Source organism: Arachis ipaensis, chromosome B5 (genome assembly GCF_059453495.1).
Source record: "Arachis ipaensis isolate K30076 ecotype BB chromosome B5, ASM5945349v1, whole genome shotgun sequence".
Taxonomy (NCBI): domain Eukaryota; kingdom Viridiplantae; phylum Streptophyta; class Magnoliopsida; order Fabales; family Fabaceae; genus Arachis; species Arachis ipaensis.
The window spans coordinates 21,827,557-21,840,831 of record NC_142440.1 but is presented as its reverse complement, the minus strand read 5'-3'; the positions used below and the strand labels follow the sequence as shown (position 1 = coordinate 21,840,831).

General features: G+C 39.5%; 1 pseudogene; it reads right to left on the bottom strand.

The window, feature by feature from the left end:
- Nucleotides 1-10,072: 10,072 nt before the first annotated feature.
- Nucleotides 10,073-11,410, bottom strand: LOC148563571 (uncharacterized; annotated as a pseudogene).
- Nucleotides 11,411-13,275: the final 1,865 nt, after the last annotated feature.

Sequence of the window (13,275 nt, the reverse complement as noted above, 5' to 3'; positions counted from 1 at the left end):
AGTTGAAACGCTTTAGAATTTATCATGGGGGTTGAAGCTGGTTTTGCCTAATTAAAGGAAACGGCTTTGAAAGAAGTAAATGATTACGTGACTCGGTTCAGCTTAGATCCTATTTTATTACTCAAATCGGAAAGCCAAGGTTTTAATGACTTTAAATGAATTCGGCGAAATGAGTTATGCTATTCTCCCCTAAAGACTTGGGACTCTGCCGAAAAACTTTGTTATAAAATCCCATTGTGGGATGGGTGATTTTGAATGTTCCCAAAATTAATATTTAACTTTCCATGGTTTTGGAAGTTTCGGAAAGAGGATGCCGAGAGTGGCTTTGTTTTAAAAAGGGAACTCACTTTGAGTAAATTTGGCCTGAGCCTGAGATGATTTGAGAAACGAGATTTCTAAAAGCCAAGGCTAAAAAGAGTTGAAGTTTGATTTCAAAGTGAAATGGCTTGAGAAAAGTGATTTGTGGCTAAAATGTCGGTTTTATGAATTTGATGATGTTGAATGGTGGAAGTGATGTTTTGTTATGGGCCGGAATGGCTGTGTATGATTATGAATATTGGCTGGTTCTGGATTGAACCGTGAGCCGGAATGGCTATGTATGATATTGATTTATGGCTGATTGCCGAATGAGTTATGGGCCGTATGGCTGACTATGAATTATGAATTTAAGCCGGATGGCTAAGATGGATGTTGATCCATGGCTGGGACTGAATGAATATATGCTTGAGATACCTGGGTAGTAGCAAGGGTTGTGGTTCGTCCCACTTGCTCCAGGTCAGAGACTGTGACGCCTGGGTAGTAGCGGTAGTAGTGGTGATTCCACTCGCTCCAGGTTGAGCTGTTAAACACCCGCCTGGGTAGTAGCCGCAGTAGTGGTTATTCCACTGGCTCTGGGTTGAGCGGGTAGTAGCAATGGGGTTGTAGCTCAAACCTACTTGCTCCGCGATGGGTGTTTCTGTCCATGGTTAGCTACCAAGACGTGTCGGGTTGGCTATATAACCGACAGATGATATCATCAGCCACTAGGGACAGGCATGCATCATATGCATCTATGTGACATTGTTTGGGTGTGCATATTGTACTTGGTTTGTCTATATGATTAACTGCTAATTGTTCTACTTGCTGTAACTGTTGTTTGTGCTTGAACTTCCTATCTGTGTTTGCAACTGGGACTCTGTTGGATTGTGGTGATTTGGTTGATGGTTGGATTGTTTGGGCCTATGGCCGTGGTTGGAATGAGATGAACCGATGGTTGATTTCAGTTTTATGTTTCTGATTTGGAATAAAATATGAAATGCTATTTTGTTTCAGCATAGATAAACCATTTTGAAAGACTTTTGAGTTTTTGAGAATTGAATGGTTCCTCTTTCAGAAAAGATTTCCGACTTTACTTTTATTGTAAATCGATGTTTTTGAAAAGAGGCATGAGACGGTTATTAATCATTGGTACGGTTTATCTTCAAGTATCCTATTACAGTAATTCCCAAAAACTCTCTACTGAGAACCCTTTCGAGGATGATATTCTCACCCCCCCTACATTTTTTCCCTTTCAGGATATGGGCGCAGAAGTTACGAAGAGCTTATTTAATTATTGTTGTGATGCTCTGTATTGTTTTAGTTATGATTTACTGCACCCTCGCCTTTATCTTGATATAATCTGTAAGAGGGATAGGAATTGTATTGGATTATTGCTTGTAATATTATTTATATATGTATGTATGTATATATATGGATGTACTCTTTAGGAGTTGTTGTAAGTTGTATGGTATTTATGGATATACGTTATCGAACGAAAGTATTTTTGGGAGCGGTATTGTGGTTTAAAGTTTTAAACAGGTTCATATTTTAGTATTAAGTAATATAAGTGTCGTCGTAATGTCCGAGCTATCAGAGTCGCGCAGCCGGAAGTGTGAACTTTGGTAGTTAGGGTGTTACACAGGTTGCTACAAAGTCACACGTACGCGTCGTCCACGCGTACGCGTGGATTGAATTTTTGCCAGGTCATGCATGCGCGTGATTTACGCGTGCACGTCGCCTATCTTTGAAACAGCTATGGCAAATTATATATTGTTGCGAAGCCCCAGATGTTAGCTTTCCAACACAACTGGAACCACGTCATTTGGACCTCTTTAGCTCAAGTTATGGTCGATTTAGTACCAAGAGGTCAGGCTGGACAGCTTTAGCAATTCCTTCAGTTTCTTGTATTCCTTCCACTTTTACATGCTTCTTTTCCATCCTCTAAGTCATTCCTGCCCTATAATCCTTGAAAACACTTAACACACATATCAAGGCATTGAATGGTAATAAAGGATAATTAAAATTGACAGTTTAAAGGCCTAGGAAACATGTTCTCAATTATATCACAGGATTAGGAAGGAAAATGTAAAACCATGCAATTAGTATGAATAAGTGTATGAAAGATTGATAAAATCCACTCAATTGAGCACAAGATAAACCATAAAATAGTGGTTTATCAATCTCCCCACACTTAAACATTAGCATGTCCTCATGCTAAGCTCAAGAGAAGCTATAAAGGAGTGAAGAGGAATGGTAGAATGTATGAAATGCAACCTATATATATGAATGCAACTACATGCAAAATGTTTCTACCTACTTGGTTAAAAGTAAAAAAATCTTTTAAGGACAAATATGAACTAGATTTCACTAATTCAAATCACAAAATAAAGTACAAGTAAACTTGCAGAAGAAAATAGCTTATGAAAGCTGGGAACAAAGAATCGAGCATCGAACCCTCACCGGAAGTGTATACACTCTAATCACTCAAGTGTTTAAGGTTCAACTCTCTCAATTCTCTACTAATTTTGCTTTCTAAGGCTTGCTCTTCTTCTACCAATCAACAGAAATTTGATGCACAAATACACATATCAAGAGGTCTTTTAAGGGTTGTAATGGGGTTAGGGTCAAGGTAGAATTGTATTTGGAAAAGTGGAATAAAATCTGAATCCTTAATTAACTTAAACTTTCCACCTAACTTTAGACAATCCATGTAATCATAATACCACATCTAACTATCCATTAACCATGTTTTCTACATATTCATGCATCCTAATTTCGAGTACAGTATATATGCATTGCTTTTCACCATTTACTTTGGGGCATTTTGTCCCCCATTTTTTTATTTGCTCTTTTTTCTTTTCTTTTTCTCCTTTATTTTTTTCTTTTTTTTTCTCTTTTTATTTTATTTTATTTTATTTTATTTTATTTTTATTTTCTCAATGCATATGATTAAATTATTGAATGCATGAACATGTCCTAAATATTTCTTTTTCATAAAGAAGTTTAACATACTTAATTTCTAAAACCAAACGTTTCCAAACCCACTTTTCCCATACTTAATTCATGAGCACTCTCACTAGTCTAAGCTAACCAAGGATTCAAATTAAGGACATTATTGTTTTCCGCTTAGAGTTAATGATGTGCTAAAGTAAAGAACAAAGGGGTATAATAGGCTCAACATTGGTTTGCAAAGGATAATGAAAGGGTAAGGCCATATGGGTATGTAAGCTCAGTGAAACAAAGGCCTCAATCATATAAGTGTATGCATACATCAAACAATGGAAATATAGAATTAAGCATGACAAAGATCACAATTTTAGAAAGAACAACACACACCAAAAAATAAAATATTGGTTGATAAAATGCAACCAATTCAAATAGGCTCAAAATCTCACAGGTTTTGTGTGTTCGAGCTCTAAACCATGTTCCAGTATAATATTCCTTCAAACAAGTTTATCAAAAATTTTAAATCAAATTAGTGAAATGTTATAAAAAGTTTCTTGAAAAAGAAAATATTACTTTAACCAAGTGGTGGTAAAATATGCACAAAATCAAGCAAATATGTAATCAAACATGCAAATACAACAATGAACAAACAAAGAAAATAAAACATTGGTGTTGAGAAGGAAATAACTAACCCACAGAAATCAGTATCGACCTCTCCACACTTAAAGATTGCACCGTCCTCGGTGCATGCTAAGATATGCAAGTGGACGGGTGGCTACAACTGATGTTTTTCTCCAAAGATTGTGCAGATGGACTTGTTTGTCTCCCCATGTAAAAGTTTTCTGTTTCCCTTCCTCGGTGGCCATCCTAAAAGAAGAGGAAAAAGAAGAAAAGTAACCCAGGAATAAAGAGAAGAAAATAAATAAAGTATGGGTGGGTTAATGCCAAATAATGAGGGTCTCAATTACATGGTAGCTACAACATGTACGTGAGAAAGCAATAGAAGCACATGACATATCAATAGTGTAAAAATTGCAACAATGGGGGAGAGAGTGTGGGTAATGAAAGACAGTGTGAGTGCATGTCAATGCAAAAGAATACAAGTGTCAGAAAAGATCAACATTGACTTAAATAATATTACCAAATCAGAATAAAACAAGTCACTAAGCACCAAAATAATACCAGAAAAGACACAACAGTTGAAGAAGAAAATTTAACACCAATGGAAAAATAATAAATTTAGAAAAGAAAATAAAAATATGCACAAAATTAAAATGCAATGAATGAAAGTATGCAAATAAATTAAGTAATATAGAATGAAAGTGAAGAGGGATGAGAAGTTAAAGGGATGAAGAAGAAGAAAGTAAGAAAGGAGGAAGAAAGAAGGAGAAAAGATAGAATAAAAGGGAGGGAAATTAAAAACGGGACGCGACGCGTGCACGCAGGGCACGCATGCGCGTGAAAACTACATAAACCATGTGATGCGTAAGTGTCTCCCACGCGTACGCGTGGGTGGTCAGAATTTAAAAATGGCACGCACGCATCAGGGACGCGTACGCGTGGGTGATTTTGTGCCTTGGGCACAGTGCCCGCACCAAGCCAGCACAACTTTCGGCCTGAAACCTCTTTACGCCGATTTGTAGGGTCACGCGTACGCGTGGGTGACGCGTACGCGTAGAAGGCTGATTTTGCAATTGATGCGGACGCGTCAGGGACGCATTCGCGTGGGCGTGTTTGTGCCTGAGGCATGCCTCCAGCCACGCTCCCGCGCAACTCTCTGTAAGGTTTAGCGTCGCATGTGACGCGTGCGCGTGATTCACGTGCACGCGTGGAATGTGCTTCTCCTTTTTTTTATGCAGTATGCAGAATGCAAAATGCATATGCTGATGCAGACATTATGAATGAACACTAAGAAAAATAGAATAAAATAAAACTAAGAATAAAATAAAACAAAATAAAACTAAGAATAAAAATATAATAAAATAAAACTAAGGATAAAAATAGAAGATAATACCATAGTGGGTTGTCTCCCACCTAGCACTTTTAGTTAAAGTCCCTAAGTTGGACACTTGGTGAGCTCCCTGTCATGGTGGCTTATGCTTGAACTCATCTAGGAATCCCACCAGTGTTTGTAATTCCAATAGCTTCCAGGATCCCACACTAGTTGCATAAATCCTTCAAGCAAGTCAAAGCAAGTGACAAGGCCTCAAGAGTGTTGATTGCCAAAATGAATTCCGGGGTCCCAAACCTTGCTTTTGCACCCGTCTTCTTGTTGATCATCATTTTTCCACTTGGGTGGTGAACAATCGGAATTCTTACGGAAACATCCAAACAATTTCCTAGACCCATTCAATTGAGAATTATACCAACCCTTATACTTCAATTTAGAGCATGCAACCATATTGAACCTTGCATGACAACTCTTGCCACTAACCATCTCCCTCTTACTCTTATAACCACAAAGTGCTCTAAGTTGCCCATCCGTCTCAAGCAAAACATATTCAAGTGGGCTAATTAAGCTTAGAGATGAAAGATTTACCCACTTGAATGAAGGAATGGACGGTGATGGCTTTGGGGGAGAGGTCTCCAACAACTTTGGCAAGGTGATTTCCAACTCTATTCCCTTGAGCTCTTCCTTGACAACTTTCACCTCCTTGCAAGCTTCTTCAATTTCAACCTCTTTCTCTTGGTAGCTTTCTTCCAATTCGATCTCTTCTTCATTGTTTACCAAGGGCATGGGAGGTTGTGCTTCTTCTTCTTTAATCTCCATGTCAAGTCCAATGGGAGAGGATTCAAATGTAGATAAGAATTCATCAATGATTGAATCCATCTCTTGATCACTCCCTTCAACGTCTTCAACCATGATATGCCTTGGAGGTTGTACACCCTCCTCAACAACAAATTCAAACTCTTTAGAAGGGGGTTCTATGACTGGGCTTTCCCATGGACGTTCCGCATCTCCTAAGTCTTCGACCACTTCTTCCTCTTTAATGATTATGGCTTCCTCCAATTGTTCTAATACAAAGTCATGCTGCTCACTGTCCACTGGAGTTTCTAGTGTCTCCTTCATGCTACGTTCTTCATTAGATTCTCCACATGAAGCCATGGGGGTTCATTGAGTGTCCAAACGTTGGGAAGCTAATTGATTTATTGCTTGTTCCAGTTGATGAAGGGTTGCATGAAATTGATTTACTGTTTCCTTGAGGCGAGCCTGTGATTCTTGGGTCGATGGATATGGACATGGTGCATATGGAAGTGGTGGTTCTTGGGAGTACTTGGATTGGAATTGGGGTGGATAAGGGTTAGGGTCATATGGAGGTGAATGGTTGTAGGTGGCTTGTAAGTATGGTGGTTCGAAGTTATGTTGAGAAGGTGGTTCATAAGCATATGGTGGGGCTTGTTGGTAACTACAAGGGGGTCCACCATATCTATCATCTTGGTATGCACCTTGGAATAGCTCTTGACCATAGTAATTTGGTGGAGGTGGTTTGTCACGAAAGGGTGAAGAGCAGAAGATTGATGGTTTAGAAGTTATAATAAATACTCGTTGTAAGTATAATCACTAAACCAAGCAATCAACCTTTCTTACAAACGTTTTGGTTGTCACAAGTAACAAACCCCTAAATAAATTGATAACCGAAGTATTCAAACCTCGGGTCGTCTTCTCAAGGAACTGCAGGGAAGTATGTTCTTATTATTGGTTATGGAGATTGTAAATTGGGGTTTTGAGAATGAGGAGTGAATAGCTTAATTAGCAAATAAAGTAAATGAAGAACAAGCAATTTAAATGGCAAGTAAAATAAATAAATGACTGTAAATAAACTTTTGGCAAGGTATGAGAAATTAGAGGTCCTATCCTAGCTATCCTTATCAATGATGATGAAAATTGAATCTCAATTCCACTTTGTTAACCTTTACTAAGATAAAGAAAGGTCAAGGGATTAATTAGTTTGATCTTCGAATCCTATTTATTTCCTAAGAAAAGATTGGGATTATTGAAGTTCAATCTAATCAACAAAGATAACAATTATCAATCATGTTTGAGTTTGATAACTCCTGAGTTACTGATTTCTTAACCAAGACCAAAAGGAGAAAAGTAAATCTACTGGAATAAAAATGTCTTCAGATGGGAATAACAATAATGTAAATAAAAGAAAGCAATATTAAACTGAAATACCTCAAATAACATTAATTCAAAAGAGTAATCTGTAACATGAATATAGCATAAGCCAAATAGGCAACATAACTAATATAAGTATTAAAGTATCTGAAAGTAAGAGATAAATATAAAGTAAAAAGAACATTGAACCTGGGATTGAGAGTCACTCCTAAAACTAAGAGAAATCCTAAATCCTAATCCTAAGGAGAGAAGAGAAAGGAGAGAACCTCTCTCCCAAAACTAAATCTAAATCATGAAAACTAACTAAAGTGGAGACTCTCCCTGAATGGATGCATTCCCCCACTTCATAACCTCTGGTCTATGCCTTCTGGACTTGGATTTGGGCCAAAAAGGGCTTCAGAATTTGCTGGGAGCGTTTTCTGCAAATTTTGGTGCGTGGCCTCTGTCACGCGTCTGCGTGGGTCACGCGGTCGCGTCATTCGGAGTTTTCCTTGTCACGCGGTCGCGTCAGTCATGCGACCGCGTCATATGTGTTTCGCTCAAGGTGTGCGATAGCGTCAGTCACGCGTTCGCGTCGCGCTCTCTTTGCACTGGCATGCGTCCGCGTCGTCCATGCGATCGCGTGGCTGCCAGTTTCTTCACAAACTCCGTTTTATGCTTTCCTTCCATTTTTGTATGTTTCCTTTCCATCCTTTGAGTCATTCCTGCCTTAGAAGATCTGAAACTACTCAACACACTAATCACGGCATCGAATGAAAATAAAGGTAATTAAAATAATTAATTTTAAAGCATAGGAAACATGTTTTTCACATACATCACATAATAAGGAAGGGAAAGTAAAACCATGAAATTAATATGAATAAGTGGGTGAAGGATTGAATAAATCACTCAAACTAAGCACAAAATATATCATAAATATGGGTTTATCAACCTCCCTACACTTAAACAATAGCATGTCCTCATGCTAAGTACAAGAGTAATGTTAGGTTAAAGTGGTGGAATGCCATGCAATGCAATCTAATCTAAATGCAACTACCTAGATGCATCATGCAATTCTAATTTTTATTCACTTGTATATAAAGCTTGCATGTAGTTGAATTAATTCACATTCTCAAGGAGTCATATATATATACATAGCCAAACCTTAGATGGTTGATAAAGTGCCTTTACAATTGAGATGGGAGAGAAAAAACATTTTATAAACTTGCAAGACAATTAATAATTTAAGCAGAGATATATGTTAATGAGCTATTGAACCCTCACTGGATTTTGTGTTTACTCTCTAGTCACTCAGTGTTTATTGGGTTAATCACTCTATTCTTCTTTTTATTCTTACTTTCTATAACTTTGTTCTTCATCTAACCAATCAACAATTATAGAATATAGACATACCAAAAATCATGAGGTCTTTAGTTAAGGTTGTAATGGGGCCAAGGTAAAGGTAAGGGTATATGTATAAGGCTAAATGAGCTAATAAGTGAATCCTTAATTAGTCTAAGATCTCATCTAACATACATACTTTGTAAAGCAAAGCTTCTTCACCTATTCTCCCATATTTTCCCACTTTTGATGTTACATGCTCATGTTTCAATGTTTATTTTTATCCCATGTGCATTGCTTTATTTCACATTTGGGGAATTCTTTTGTGTCCCCTTTATTCAACTATTGAAAAATAACACTTTTTTTTTAATGCACATGGTAATTCAATTATTTTGATTTCACATGAGTATGCTTCCCAAAACTTTTATTTTGAATTATTTTATTCTTTTCAACTTTTCTACCCTTTTGTTTTTATCATCCATGTTCCCAATAGGTTTCCCACATGTAAACCATACACAATTTCTATCTTAAGCTAACCAAGGATTCAACTTGGGATTTTTATTTTGTTTTTCTGCTTAAGGCTAGTAATGCGGTTTATAGAATAAAAGGGGATTTAAAGGCTCAAGGGGACTAACAAGGGTGATGTAAAAGGTAAGCTATTTTGGGATAAGTGAGCTAAAATCAAATAATGGCCTCAATCACTCTCTTGGTATGTATTTCTATTCTATAATCGGACATATAGATTAAAATAAAATAAAGAACACCAGAATAGAAAAGAAGGGTGGAACACACAGGAATAAAATATTATGGTTTGAATGTAACCATACAATTAAGCTCAAAACTCACAGGCTGTATGTTCTCTAGCTCAAAAATCATTTATCAGTTATGTATGTCATGCAGGTTTAGTTAAAAATTCCCATTATTCTCAATGTAAAATTTATATTGAATGGCTTTAAATTTCTATTGTTTCTCCTTGATGAAATGTTGTTAACTAACTAACATGTAATGCTATATATACAAGTTGTGTGGATTGTTTCTATTATGTTCAAGTTCCTAGTTTACTCTCCTTTTATATTTTTCAATTCAAACTAAGCTATCTTATGCTAAAAAGGGTAAACTATACTAATTAATCCACAATTTCTATAACTAATAAGTTAGAATTGCTACTAAGACTAAATGGCTAAAATATGAACTAAAGTGCAACATAGAATAAATACATAAAAATAGCAATATATATAAGTACTGAGAAAATAAAAATAAAAATAAAAATAAAAATACAGAAAAGTAGCAGAATAAATAAAAAGAGTCTGTAGTGGTTCACCAAAAAAAGGAACGCCAGAGATGGCGATCTTCCCACACTTAAAATGAAGCATCGTCCCTGATGCTCACTCAAGCAGGGTGTGAAGGGGTGTCATCACTGGAAGGGTGGGTAGCTGGAGTCTCTGTGGTGGTGGTCTGAGGATCAGCCTGCTGCAGAGGAGGTGCTGACTGGATAGGAATCTTGGGGTCTACAGCCTAAATCTGAGGCAGAGCCTCCTGATGTGATGCGGCCTGTTCTGTGCCTGCCTGCGCAGCCTCACTCTGGGGATGGGTCTCTGCCTCGTGATCATCCACCTCCTCCTCAGATGCCTCGGATGGTGTGTCAGGCTCGGAGGGGATGTCGCCAGATCGTATCATTAGCTTCAGGTGCTCATAGCGTCGCTTGTTGCGACGCTCCATCTGGTCAAGCCGTCGAAACAGGCGGTGCACTAGATGATAGATGGGCTCTGGGGCAGGTGGAGGTGCAGTGGTGGTGGCAGGGGTAGCTGTAGAGGAAGAGGGGCCGGCAGATGGTGTAGCTATGTCAACAGTAGCAGTGAGGAAAGGAGGTCTGTAGCCCAAAGCCAGAAAGTTCCTGCTGTGAGGAATAATCTTCTTGCATTCTGCAGCAGGTGGCTTCTCATCAGCATCCTCCCAAGGCACGTCAGCTCGACGGCCTACCTGTGTAATCAGATAAGGAAAGGGAAGAGTGCCTCGGACGTGGACCCTGGCCATGTGGTACCGGATAAAGCGTGGCAGGTACAGGTCCTTACCCTCCATCACACACCAAAGGAGGGTGATCATAGCGGCTGGTATCTCAGTCTCGTGAGTACTCGGCATAATGAAGTTGCTAAGTATCTGATGCCATAGCCGAGCCTCATCATTCAGGTAAATCCGCTTGATTCCCTTTGGCATGGTGGTGTTCTGACCCATAATCCAAGGAACGGTCGAGTCAAGGGCTATCCTGGCCTTGACTGCATCCCAATCAAACTTCAAGAAACGCATATCTTCCTCAGCTTTCTGATAACCATCCAGCTGATCAGTTTTAGGCAGAAGCTTCAGAACGTCTTCAATTGCCTCTTCGGTGACCAGAATCCGCTTTCCTCTAAGGTTCACTGCATCTAGGGAGGTTTTAAAGTAATTGCAGTAGAATTCCCTAACCCAAGATGCATTGACCTCAGTCAGGTTTCTCTCCAGGAAGAACCAGCCTCTTTGTTTGATCTGGTCAGAGGTGTATTGCTGGAGTTCTTCTGGGATCTTCAAAGTTCTCTCCAGGTATAGGTTCCTGGAGTTTGCAAACACCGGATACTTCAGCTCACAGTGTCGGTTTGCAAACTTTATTGGATCAGTGGCAGGGATTAGCTGGTCGGCCTTCTCCTGCGGGGTAAAATTTTTTTCCCGCAAGGAGTCATCGTGCATGATATCCATAATGGACATGGAGGATTCTCCTCTTTTCCGTTTGCCAGTAGTAGCCTTTCCTTTTCCTTTTCTCTGGCTGGCAGACATCCTGAAAAATAGAAAACCAGGATATAGTGAAAATAGGAAAATAAATAGGCAAATAATAAAAAAAAACACAAAGTGGCAAAGGAGCAAAAGGATAAGGAAAATGAGTTAAGTAAATGTGCATTAAGGATTGTATAGGAGTTAAAAGTCCGAAAAGGAGAATTCACAATCCAAAATGGAATTGAATTCATGTTAAATAGAAAAATTAACATCATGCCATGGTCAGAATGTTAAAAGAAAGTGAAAGAAAATCAGAAGAGAAGTTTTGAAAGGTTAGGTTGGTTGGAATTGAAAAAGAGTTTAGGAAGTTAACATTAGTGAGTTAGTAAAAAGTGGGTTAAAGTAAGTGGCATAATGAAAATATTCCAAGTAACAAGTATTCACAGTTAGAAGCTATAAGTAACTCATATCCAAATAAGGAAAACAGGTTGATGATGATTCAAATAGATATAGAAATAGCAAAAATTAGAATCAAACATCAAAAATGCAAATTATGAACCAGGAAATCAAAAAGAATAAGAAAGCTTGCCCTGGCATTCATGAATTGTTTTGGTTAAATCTAAGGAAAGCACAGTTGAAAATGCCAAAATCAAGACATGAATGGAAACATTTTACAGAGATTTGGGCAGCATTCCAGCTAAAATTGGATTGTCCCGGAAAATAAACAACAACAGGATAGTTCATATGAATCAAAAAGACAGCTGCAACTACATATAAGGAATAAGAGCATGAAAAATCAGAGTAAAGAGCAGCATGAAACAAGAAATTACAGCATATGAACAAAACTAACATCACAACAACAGCAGAATTGCGAAAATAATGAAACAAGAGACATGAACAGCGCAATTAAACAGACCTAAATCTACTAACCATATCCTAGGCTACCTAACAACCTAAAATCCACTACAACATGCATATCTAACTAGCCTAATGACGAACATAAACAGAAAAATATGAATTAACTACGAAGGATAGAAGGGTGGCGTTCGTCAGAACCGGGTAGGCGTAAGAAAGAAAGTTGGGCAGAGAGGTGGCTGGGGATGACGGCACTGGCGTCCGACGCGGCGGAAGAGGGTGGCGCGGCGGCGGTGGCTGCTGTTCGGAGGAAGTGAAGGAAAGGTAGGGGTAATGAGGGTAGGGGGTAACAGGGGAAGGAAAGGGGCGTGTGGGTGGCGCTGGGCAGTGGTGACAGGGCGGCGGCGATGGGTGGTGCTCGCGGAGGGGGGGCAGTGGCGTTGGAGGGGAAAGAAGAAGGAAGAAGAAGAAAGAAGGGGGAAGGAGGAAGGGGGTGGGTGGCGGCGGCGTCTGGGTGGTCGGCGGCGTGATGGTGGTTCGGTGGTGGTGGCTGGGTGGTGGTGGTGTAATTGGAGAAGAAGAGAGGGAAGAGAGGGGTTTGGGGGGCGACTGATAGGGTTCGCGTGACTGGGGGAGGTTATAAATTTGAATCCACGCGATCGCGTGGGGCACGCGGCCGCGTGGTTGGGCTGAAATGGTGGTTGACGCGATCGCGTAGGGCACGCGATCGCATGGAATGGGAAAAGAGTGAATGACGCGATCGCATGAGGCATGCGATCGCGTCGCTGGAAATTGTGCAAAATGCACGATTCCAACGTCGTTTCAGCGCAACTCTCTGACTCCTTTTGGGGTGTTGTGCAATCCATGCGATGCGATCGCGTCGCTCACGCTGTCGCGTGGGATTGAGGTTGTGCAAGTGACGCGATCGAGTGAGGGACGCGATCGCGTGGGTCATTTTTGCCAAACGCACAATGGCCGCATGATTCCAGCCTAAC